Below are 12,289 nucleotides of genomic sequence, written 5' to 3'. Positions count from 1 at the left end.
AGGACTTTGGCTAGGTATTATGGGTGGAACGATGATGACAGTCTGTTAGCTCTTAGCATCTCGGTAGAGGGGCCTGCACTCAGATACTTTCACCTTCTCTCCTCGCATGGTGAGGATATGACGTTTGGCGAAATAGTGTCCCGGTTTGAGCAGCGTTTTGGGAAGGGCACACATCAAGTAGCTTCACAGGTTGAGTTTATGACTCAGCAGGCCGAGGAGAGTTTAGAGGAGTGGAGCGATCGTGTCATGGAGACCGCGCAACGTGCTCTAGGGGTGAGAGTTCCTGGACAAGTGCTCCAGGAGCAGGCAGTCCTGCGGTTCGCGATGGGCTGGCAGGATGCACGAGCTGGTAGGAGACTGTTAGGCAATCCTCCTGTTAATTTAGATGAGGCTGTTCGGCGTGTAAAGACTTATCAGCTAAGCCGCCAAGCCCTTACCCCTCCTCACATAGGGGTGCGCTCTGTCTCGTTAGACAGTCAGTTGTCAGGTGCAGAGCGGTGAAGGTCTACACGACCAGCTCCATACAAGACGTCCCATAAAACCTGCAGCGGCCAGAACTTGCGGAAGTCTAAGCTAAGTTCTCATGAGTCTGACTCAGTACACAGTAATAAGCAAAAGACCTCTCAAATCAAGCATGGGGGTTCTTTCCCAAGGTCACACAACGGTCAGGTCTATGCTTCAAATGCCTTCAGCCTGGGCATTTCCGTCATGAGTGACCAGAAAGATTCAAGTCTGAGTTCTCAACTTCTTCGAATGAAAATGGTCAGACTTGGAGCAATAGGAACAAGTCAGAGCCACTTAACAGACCCCAGGCCTCTGCAGGCCAGGGGCAAAAGAGGCTCAAAACCACAAGATTTCACTGTGCAGGGCTGGGGAAACTGGTTCCACCACTCTAATGAGAAGGTTCCTGCCCCTTGCTTTTTGAGCGGGGCTAATCATGTGACCTCATTTAAGTTGATGCTCGGTGTCCTTATCCAGATGTCAGACGGTGTTCTGTGTTCCAGAAGTCCAGGGAGGATCCATGCAGGCGTGTTCGCTAATACCGCATGTAGCAGCTATTCTGGAGGAACCAGATTTTGAGTTGAACTGTTTGTTAAGCAAAACATAATTTGGACAGATAATTCTGTCTGTGTCCCCGCAATTATTTCTTGAATGTTAAAATTACTGTCCATCGTTAAAAGCTTTAATAAACTCGGAAACTGATTTACTCGTGACTTTCGATTTATAATGTGATTTCGGGAAGAGCCCTAGGAATACAGCACTACTACTTCCGGCCCGCAGCGCCACTCATTTCACCGCCAACATTCCCTCTTTCCTGATCAACGATATATCTTATAAGACCCAAACTAAGCGGTAATTTAGTAAAAAAAAAAGGGGGGGGTTACATGATGAATCAATGTGAATTAAAAAAAAAAACTTCAAAATATATTCTGAACTTATAAGGATATAATGATAATATGAAAACTATATCCTTATCCTCAGTTTTTGTGAGATTACATGTTCACTGCAAGTCATACGAATATTGACCCGATTATAAGTCGGTAAAGTGCAAATAGGCGGGGCAAATATTGTTTTTTATTTCATATATACTTTTCTTTGAACCGTATATCAGAGCAATATTCGAGTCTAATATGACGTCGCGAGTTTATAACGTTATTATTTAAAAGAAGAAAAAAAAACAGAGTCCAAAACACCTCTTCTTTATAAAAGTAAACAATGACCATGAAAGGGTTTCGACAACTAGTATATAATTTAGATATACTTTAACGAAAACAACCAAATATCAAATACTGCATGTAAAATAAAGGCAGGGGATTTATGCAAAAATTTTTCATGTATGTTTTCGTGTGATAAAGTAAGGTATTTTCAGTCAGATACATATTTCAAATATTTCTGAGAGGGATATAAAAGCGTCAGTTTGAACGTCATTTTACAATGCAATTTTAACATTTTCTTTACCTTTGATTCCCTATATCTCAGTAATTATTCTGAATATTTGAATCAAACTTTATATTTGGTTATTTTACACTATAATCTATCATAAAGTATAAGGATTAATATTTTCCTGGTCCGAAACTAAACAATCATTCTTAATGAACTAGATTTTGTGCAAGCTGATTTACATCGGAATTTGTTACCTGCATTTAAACAAATACATTTTGCAGAAGAAAGAATCATATTACTGGTGCAAAATAATGATGTGTTTAATTCCCTCAGTTTCTTTGCATGCACATGTTTATTCTTTGCGATTCTTTGTACGGACATGTCTGTCTAAATTTTTTTTCTGCGTTTCTAAACTACTGGATCAATCCATTTGCCTTCTACGAAAGGGATGACATAATCATTTCGCGCTAAATGTCGCATGTAAATTATCTTCGCACCTTTTTCTTGGATTGTTCTATTAAATGGATGTGATAACTTCTATTGGAATAAATGAAATATATGGAGATAACGAACAGTATTCAAGCTCAAAAGTCCATTAAACATTACAAAATAGGTGCAGAGCAAACACGGACCTCCAAAACATCAGAGGTGGGATCAGGTGCCATGGAGGAGTGAGCATCCTCTGCCGACCGGTCACACCCGCCGTGTGCTCCTTGTCATGATCGGGAAACATCGGGGAAATCCGTCGACAATTCAGTGTGTAAATGATGGCCTACATTATAACAATTAGTATGAAATACGTCAGTCAGCATTTGACTCAATGATAAATTGTATTTGCTGACAAGGTGATTGTATCGACCATAGAACTTACGAAATGATGACTTTAAACGAGACTGCTGATATTCTTGTTTCATCGACTTGTTTGTCAGTAATTTATCTCGTTTTAGAAATTGTTCATATGTAGAGCATGCTCTTGCGTATCGAATCAACTGAGAGATATAAACCCCGTATGCAGGTGATGAAGGTATATTGGTGCATAAATAAAGTTTATTCTTTTAACATGTTTCTTAAAGCTGAACACTACTCATAAATAGGCACCTCCACACAGGTATATAAACCATTCGATTTCGTTACACCCGATTGCACACTTGAAACTCGTGGCCGACATGTAGTATTCCTTTCGTGGTCTTAGATTTTTTTGAGTTTATTCCTTGTTTTATGTGCATTTTCTGTCTGTAAATGTATATTTGATGTTCCTTTTCTCCTAGCTCGGAAAAAGTGTGTAAAATTTGATAATTTCATCGCGACCGAGTAATACGGCAATGTAAGATGTACGTCTTCTAAGGTGAGACCTCTACAGCGTAATACTTTGAACTGTTAAAAGGTCTCCGGCTTATATAGGGGTTATTGGGATAGCGCCGATGAAATAGAAATATGGCGGACAATGCCTTTTACGAGTAGTGTTCAGCTTTAAGCTTCAGATTTTTTTTATTAACAGTAAATTTTATTCTCATTTTTTAAAAGAACACATTGTATATGGGTAGGCAGATTTGCTGATTATTCTTACTATTTATCCCATAAGTTGACTAGTCCAATCATAAACAAACTCCCTCCACCTAGTAAATGGGACATCCCTTCTTGATTCAGTCTGTTTTCCTTGTACTTTACAAGGTTAGGTTTTTAAAAAAAAGCTTAGAAAGTCAACCAGTAGCATATTATTTCTTACTTTGTGATGAACAAGGGTTTCCTTTAAATAAAGTGACAAGAGTGCAGGTCAGTACCCGTAGAGGAATGGGCTTCACTCCCGTAAGGTTCTAAGTAAAAAATCGGCTAAATGAAGAAGACATCATGGTCTGTATTGGTTTTCATTTCATAAGAAAGCATATTATTAAGCTATAATTATGAGAAAGGTCCTGAAATCGATTGAAAAGGAAAACTAAACAATTTTAAAACTGTACATAGAGATGTATTTTAAATTCATTTATAATACATGTACATGTGTATGGTAAGACAATCTATCGCGTGAGTTTTGTCCGGGGGGGGGGGGGGTGTTATTAGTATCTTGTTTTGCTCTAGCTATAAAGTGTACCGGCCATTTACTTTGTGTCCTAGAGCAGCATTGAAGCATTTTTGTCTCAAACACTTCAAGAACAACTTTCCCAATTAAAACTGTTCATGATTTACTTGGTGGAGAACGACGGACCAGTCTATAAATAGAGGCCGTCAAATCAATCTATCACTGACCAGAGAGTGTGCATGAAGAAGCGCGCCCTCTAATATGAGAGTACATGTAATATGAATTTCTTTAAAACGAATCGTTTATTTTCCCCATAATTATAATCTACGCAGTTTCCATGGTTTCTATGCATTTTTATCCCAACGTAGCTAGTCAGCTCGTGGGCTAACTAATAAATGACCAAATAGTGGCATGTCTTATATATTCTGTAGTATTTGGTTATGACATTTGAGAGAGTTAATTGTACATCTTGTGTAATGAAGTATCGCAACTGTGTCGCTCCTTGATGACGGAAACGTTTAGCACCTCTCTTGCTTATATGTTCCATAGATATTGATTAATTATCCAGGCAAGCTTTTTGAAAAGCTATTTCTTGTCCATTGAAAAGTCAATTTTGAAACTTTTTACCATAAGGGCCCTTTTCTCATGGGACGGCTCATTTGTGAGTTATTAATCGCTCCATTTTCCAGTTAAACATGGATGTATTTTTGACCTTTGGAATCTATGTTGCTACCGACAAGGAATGGCCTCCCGCATTTCCTTGGATGAATTTCTGTAACTTCACAATCAAACTCGAATTTTCATTGATTCCTCATATTTCTGCCTCATGCCTCGCATGGTGCTTTCATTTAGCGCTGGAAAGTCATCTTTGGATTTTCGAACTGTGGCTGCAGGACCACTTCCCAGAATATTTCCCTCTATCGGCACGATTTTTCGGAGAATCCTTTTTTTCGAAGTTGATTTTGGTGAACCGCTGCAACTTTGCGTCATGTTGTAAATTTTGAATTTACCGAGTGGCAGTTAATACAAAATTTACAACATGACAACTAAATTTTGTATTTTCTGCCACCCGGTAAATTCAAAATTTACAACGTGACATTTGTACCCAATTCTCGAACATTTTTGTTAGCCTCATTTAAATCACTTGGTCCAATCAGATCAGCGATTGCAGATTTTCCTTTTTGAACTGTGGATTTTAACTTGAAAAAATTCTAAATGCTCATTCTTCTTTCAGATACTAGTACGTAGTATTGTGTGGTGAATACATATCACTGAATACCTATTTACGCGAGAGCTCAGGTAAATACGCAAGAAGGATAACTCCACTATAAGTTTAATGATAGACTGTTCGGAGTAACCTTTCTTGCGTTCAGTATTATACTTAAGGGGTTAAGATTTAAGCGGGCTACTATCAAATCACTAAAAAAGCCAAAGTTATAGCACCCCGCAAAAAAAGCGCTATACGGTATTTATGCAACTTCGTCTCAGCAAAGACCCAAGCCTCTCAGATTCCAATGGTTGAAAATTGACAAATGTATACATTTTCATTTTACCTTTAAAATCTGTAAATTATATAAATTATAATTCATTAAAGGAAGATTAATTTGAATTTTTTTTAGTTAATTGAAAGATTTTAATCGAGTTGGTTCAAGGCAATGCATGATTCAAAGGGGTTACATACTGCATGTATATTTAAATCAATTACCAAGTTTTGACATACATTTTAGTTTATGCATTATCAAATAAATTGTACCCTACCACCATCTAACAAACAAACAAAAAATGTGTGACACTAGTGTCACCTTATGTAATTTTTTTCTCTTTGGAAAGGAGGGGATGCACCTTTGTCTGAATACGCGCCCGTACATTATATGTTTTTCTGCAACTACTTTCCGCACTTCAGTCTTTTAGACCAGAGCAGGTTTGTAGTGATCCAGGTTAAGGAAGCATCAGTATTGCCTCCAAAAAAGTAATGAAAGCCATGGAAAACTATTTAAACTGGAAATTTAAAATTAATATTTTTATACATGCAGTACGTAGACCCTAAAATGTAACTGATGTCTACCATCTAAGAAACATACTGGATAATCTCTCTCTCTCATTTGGGGAAGTGGTTCGTTCCTATCTATGAATTCGCGCCTGTATTATACACATTTTTTACACGTGAATCTCCCAACTATTTCAATTCTACTGTCGTCAATTTTTCACCTCTGGCACGCTTCACGTGCACATGCGTCACTTTCACGTCTGATATCGTGTAAATTTCAAGAATTTACTATGCTATGATATTTTCATATCTTTAAGCATTAAATTAACTGAACTATGTGGAGATAACGAACAGTATTCGAGCTCAAAAGTCCATTAAACATTACAAAATAGGAGCAGAGCAAACACTGACCTCTAAGACATCAGAGGTGTGATCAGGCGCCATGGAAGAGTGAGTATCCCCTGCCGACCGGTCACACCCGCCGTGTGCTCCTTGTCATGATGGGGAAATAACGGGAAAAAACGTGGACAATTCATTGCGTAAATAATGACCTAACAATTAGTGTGAAAAAAGTCAGTCAGCATTTGACTTAGTGATAGATTGTATTTGCTGACAAGGTCATTGTACTGACCATAGAACTTACGAAATGACGACTTTACACGGGACTGCTGATATTCTTGTCTCATCCACTTGTTTGTCAATAACTTGCCTCGTTTTAGAAACTCTTCATACGTAGAGCATGATCTGGCGTATCGAATCAAATGAGAGATATAAACCCCGTATGCAGGTGATGAAGGTATATTGCTGCATAAGTAAGGGAAGTTAATAATTGTAAAGTTAATGTCATCACGTTTATCATGAAATTTGTTATGAAATTACCATCAACGTCTTCTTGTAAAAAATCCAAATATGAAACAGATGTGTCAGACTCTGTGGTATTTTTATTTCAAGCTCACTGGGATTTTCGTATCGACAAAGGAATGGAAATAACCATTGTTAATTGAGAATGCACCGTCGATATATCTAACAGCAAGTGTTTTCTTCTTTTACGTAAAAGATTTTGAACAAATTCTGCTTCATATGAATATAAAAATAGGTCTGCTAATAGCGGGACGCAATCGGTAACCATGGGTATTCCATTAGATTGTTGGGAGACCTGGTCTCCAAAAACCACATAGATGTTGTCAATCAGAAACTCGAGCATCATTTTAATATCAACTGCAGAGTACTTGTGTGTACAATCAGTATGATTTTTAACAAAATAATTTTGCAAATGACCAATGACAAGATAAGTAAATTTACGAGTTCCATTTTTATTGAAAAAGCAGCTGTCAGTGATATCAAAAAGCTTGGACTTTAATTTATCGTAGGGAATGGTTGTATATAAAGTTGAAAAGTCGTAAGTTTTGATGATGTTGATTTTTGTAAAATTTTGGGATTTCAAATTTTCGAAAAGTTCCTTGGAATTTTTAAATATCCACATCTGACTCACACCACTTCTCGAATATATTGTTGCACAGTACTCTTGAAGTTTCTCCTTCACTACTGTTAATATTTTAGTGAGGAGTAAAGAAAGAGGCTTGGTAAAACATTTACTGGAACTCGTTATGCATCTTTGTTTGTAAAGATTTTTATGAAGTTTCGGAATCCAATATATAGATATGGTAATTCAAATTCATGTTGATTGTTGGGAATATTAAAAATATTTAAAACTGACATATGATTTTGAAGAATTTCCTCCTTAGAAAGGGTACTATGGGTATATGTTGGATTACCACTTGTTGAATTAAATTCCAGTTCCTCTAAAAGCAATTTGAATAATGAGCCTTACAAACAAAGACAATGTTGTTACCTGCTTTGTCAGCAGGGACCAGTGCATACTGATCGGTAATCTATTTAATTCTTTTTTTTCACTTCTGAATTATTGAACACAGAAGGATACTTTGTTTTCATTTTGCCACTCAATCGCTTAATGCGAGATTTTAACATACATCCGATACATTTAATCCATTCGTCGCCCGCGTGGCGCAGTGGTTAGAGCGTCTGCTCTAGAGTCGCGGCGTAAGGAGTTGATCCTTACGTCGCGGGTTCGAATCCCACTGTGGGACGTGGAGACCGGTCCTTCGGATGAGACCTATAAACCGAGGTCCCGTGTCGCAGTAGTTGCTGGCACGAAAAAGATCCCTCACTGCTCGGTGGCCGTAGGTATAGGACAAAATTTGCAGCTCTCCGCCGGCAAGTGGTGGCGTCGCCATATGAGTGAAAAATTCTTGAGAGGGACGTTAAACACCATACAAACAAGCAAACATTTAATCCATTCAGACAACGTGTCAATGCCTTCTTTTTCATGTCTAGCCCATCGCCTGGCGTAATCTTCCACAGAATCTATAATCTTTATGAAATTTTGACGCCAGTATCTAAAGGCATGAAATGTTCCGACACTATAGACTTTCACTTCCTGTGCTATCTTGTACATTACAATATTCAACTCCCATGAGTATTTTCAGTACTTTGATTTCTGTAGGCTATCATGAGGACATCAAAGGCACATCGTTTACGTTGTTGACCTGATTCTGAATTTTGCCTCATCACTCTGAACTGCATCTGGATTTTCAACTAGTTTAAATTTAACTTTCAACATCTTCAGAAAACGATGCTACTGGCCGCAAATGTGAAAGATAGGTGTGGATAACCTACATCTCTGCAACCCCCCCCCCCCCCTACTAAAATATAAATAACAACTCTATGTTTTCTCGAAAATATGTAACTTCCCCATCAATTTCATCTTGACGTTATTCTGCGCAATCAGTTTGTGCTGTTTTGCACAATTTGGCCATATACATGTATGCCATCTTTCTTAAATCCCCGTTTCGGGTCCCTGTGGACTGCATCAACACTCCTGTAGTTGTAATAAAAATTGTTTCCTTAATGCCAGTGATAGTTGTCTCTAACACAAATGTATATATACTCTGTTTTTCGCTTTCTTACTGTCTGTTTCAAAACCCTTTTATAATCAATAATGATGATTTTGTCTTTGACGAATAAGCCATTTTTTAAATTCAGCCTTGGATGAGTGATAAGTGCAGGCACGGATCCAGGAATTTTTTCCAGGGGGGTTCACCCCAGTCAAAAAAAAATTCCAACCTAGAAAATTTTTGACAAGTAAAAAAACAAACAAACAAAAAAAAAAAAAACAAAACTGTAAAGTCCTTTCCCAAACGTGAAATGAAAAAACCTATTTCGGGGGGGGGGGGGGGGGGTAGTCGTTGACTTCTAAAGCTCAATACTTATAACTTTTCGTACCAACTTTATACAGATCCGTGTTTTCAAAGGGGGTCCGCGTTTTCGAGGGGTGGGGGTGGGGGGTCCAAGTTCACTTTAATTGGTTTAGTATATACATTTAATAACTGTCAATGTCAAGGGGGGGGGGGTCCGGACCCCCCGAACCCACCCACCTCTAGATCCGCGCATGAAGTGAGACATTCTGATAGATAATGGGATGTGAGTCTAATTAATGTGTATTTTATTGACCACTGCATGTATATATGCCGCATGTTTTGAGGAAAAAAAATCATGAATAAATCACATTGTTACGATAACTTTTAATTAGATATGATTTATATCTATTAGATAAAGAATATTGCTTCCTAAGTCTGAATTATACCTGTTCTTAGTGAAAACTTGACATTAAATTTTCCGCTTTCCGTTCCGTTCCGCTTTCCGTTCCGCGTTTTAGCAACACCCCAACAATACACACTAGCATGGAACATTTAAGTGCTTCAGAACCAGGGGAATGTGTTGCTTTAGACTTTTCCATCTTAGAAAATTTTCAGGGATAGGAGAATGTGTTAGTGATAACAAATGTATTCAGTAAATGGACCATCGCAATTCCAACGAGGATAAAACGTTGGCTAAAGCGTTAGTGAAGGAATTATTTTGTACATTTGGTGCATGTAAGGGAATTCATTCTGGTCAGGGAAAGTGCTTTGAAGCAGAAATAATGTAACAACTGTGTTCGTTTTATAATATCAAGAAGTCGAGAATTACAGCGTATCACCCTCAAGGCAATGGTCAGTGTGAGCGTTTTAACAGAACTCTACATGACCTACTTCACTCTTTACCGCCAGCTAGGAAACGGAAGTGGCCAGAGTACATAAAGGAGTTAGTATTTTATTACAGTGCCACACCAAACGCATCGACTGGTTACTCTTCTTGTACTTGATGTATATAGTTGTCAACCACATCTTCCGAAAGACTTCCTATTAGGCCGAAGCATCAACATCGACAGATGCCAGGTTTACAATTTAGCCGAACGCCTCTGTCTTTAACTGTAGCCTTATTGGATTTTACTTCAATCAAAGAGAAAAATGGCACTCGAACCTGAAACTATGGCAACACCATTGTAGAATTATGATGCTAATTATTGATCAGTGAGAGTTCTTTATCGTGCCAACGCCTACCGTGACACGGTGCCATAGTTTTTCAGGTCTCATCCGAAAGACCTGCAACTTCAAAGTGCCGAGCGTTTGGCGAAGGAACAGTTGCTACCTATTTTTTAACGACTTAGGTCAGTCGCGCCCGTGAATCGAACACACTACCTTCCGATCACCAGGAACGTTTTAAAAGAGTTTAATAAATATGTGGAATCTGTTTTTTAACCTAAAAATTAAATAACTATTTAATTTAATTTACTATTTACCATTGATTGATAAAGTTTTTAGGGTTTACATATCAAGAGTATACATAAAGAGGTGTATACAGAGTATTGATTAACCCCGAATTATTATCTATCAGGTTTCAGTTTGTTCAAACAAAAGTGCAAAGTTTTTTCATCTGCACATTAAAAATGAAATTTTAAAAAAATGACTTACTGCAAGAAGAGAATATTAATCGATTTGAAATTTAAGATCGTAGTATTTGAAAAAGGGTAAAATTTAATGTGTCCTCAAGGAAGCATGATAAAATGCCAAAATGTATCAATTTACTTAATTTGAATATTAGAAGATGAAACAATGAAATATGGAGCCCATTAGACGAGATCAATCAGGAAATCATAGCAAGCTGGGGATTATAAATCAATTTATGACATAGAGGGACTGATTGGTTTTTAGGTTCATGGGCATTCTAACTCTTCACACGTAAATCATACCAGCACTTTACCATTAATGATTCTAGAGACAGCTTTTAGTATTCGACATCATACCTAACACTTCCTTAAATCTCTTTTAAGTTCGAGATCTATGCATCCTTTCCTTTAGGAGGGATTGATTTAAGGTCTGATAAATGGTACAATACTTTCATTTATTATCCCCCGCTTCCTCAACATCTACACAATGACGCTTGACCTGCTTTTTATGCCCCCGTAATCGAAGATTCGGAAGCATATAGTTTTTGCCCTGTCCGTCCGTCTGTCTGTTTGTCCGAAAAACTTTAACCTTGCCCATAACTTGATTTGTTGGAGCTATGGCTTTCATATTTCACATGTGTATTCCTTATGACAAGACCTTTCTTTGGGTACCATCATATTTGACCTTTTGATCTTGACCTTGGAGTTTGACACACTTTTGAAAAATTTTATGAGACTTCAAACTTAGCCATAACTTTTGAACACTTGAAGCTTGGGCTTTCAAGGTAGAAGTTTCACATGAACATTACCTGTGTCAAGACCTTTCGGAATTACCATGCTTTTAGACCTCTCGACCACCATGTTTGGACTACTTTAAAAAAAAAATTAAGGTGGGCAATAACTTTACAATGAGAGAAGATAAGGTTTTCTTTTTTCACATGTACATTATCTGTCTCGATACTTTTCCGAATACCCTAAGAGTGCGAAACCTTAAAGTTGGACTTTCTATTCAAAATATCTAACTTTAGCCTTAGCTTTTGCACCTGAGGAGACAGGACTTTCGTATTTCTTCACATTTTCGACTCTTGACCTACACTTCGAAGTCTGACATTCAAATGGTTGGCTGTAACTTTTGCGCAAGAACATTGAAAGTATTTTAATGTATAACTTTTTTAGCATGATGGATAGACAATATGCCATATATAATTGAATCTCAACCAATAAGACTCCAGAAGTGGGAGGGCCACTTGATAGTAAGGGAAAATGCAAAGCAGCTGTCAAAATTAAAAGCAATGTTAGAGCAAGCAATTTTTTTATTCTTAGTAATGAAAGATGTTTAAATATAAATTTTGAATAACTGCAAACAAAAAATTGGTCGATCCTGAAGAAAGGGGAACTTCTTCAGAATCGTCCACAATTTCGTTAGGACATGAATTCATGGATAAACGTCTCCTTATAATTATATCACCTACGATTCAAAATTCGTGTAGAGTTTAAATTTGTGGTTAATAAGGGTGTCCACGAAAACTGAACGTCCATGAAAGATTATTTTAGA

The sequence above is a fragment of the Saccostrea echinata genome, unplaced genomic scaffold, assembly GCF_033153115.1.
Source record: "Saccostrea echinata isolate AGI-Se365-2 ecotype Australia unplaced genomic scaffold, CSIRO_AGI_Sech_v1 ptg000043l, whole genome shotgun sequence".
In the NCBI taxonomy this organism is placed as follows: Eukaryota; Metazoa; Mollusca; class Bivalvia; order Ostreida; family Ostreidae; genus Saccostrea; species Saccostrea echinata.
The sequence above is the reverse complement of the archived record's forward strand: the minus strand, read 5'-3'. Positions refer to the sequence as shown.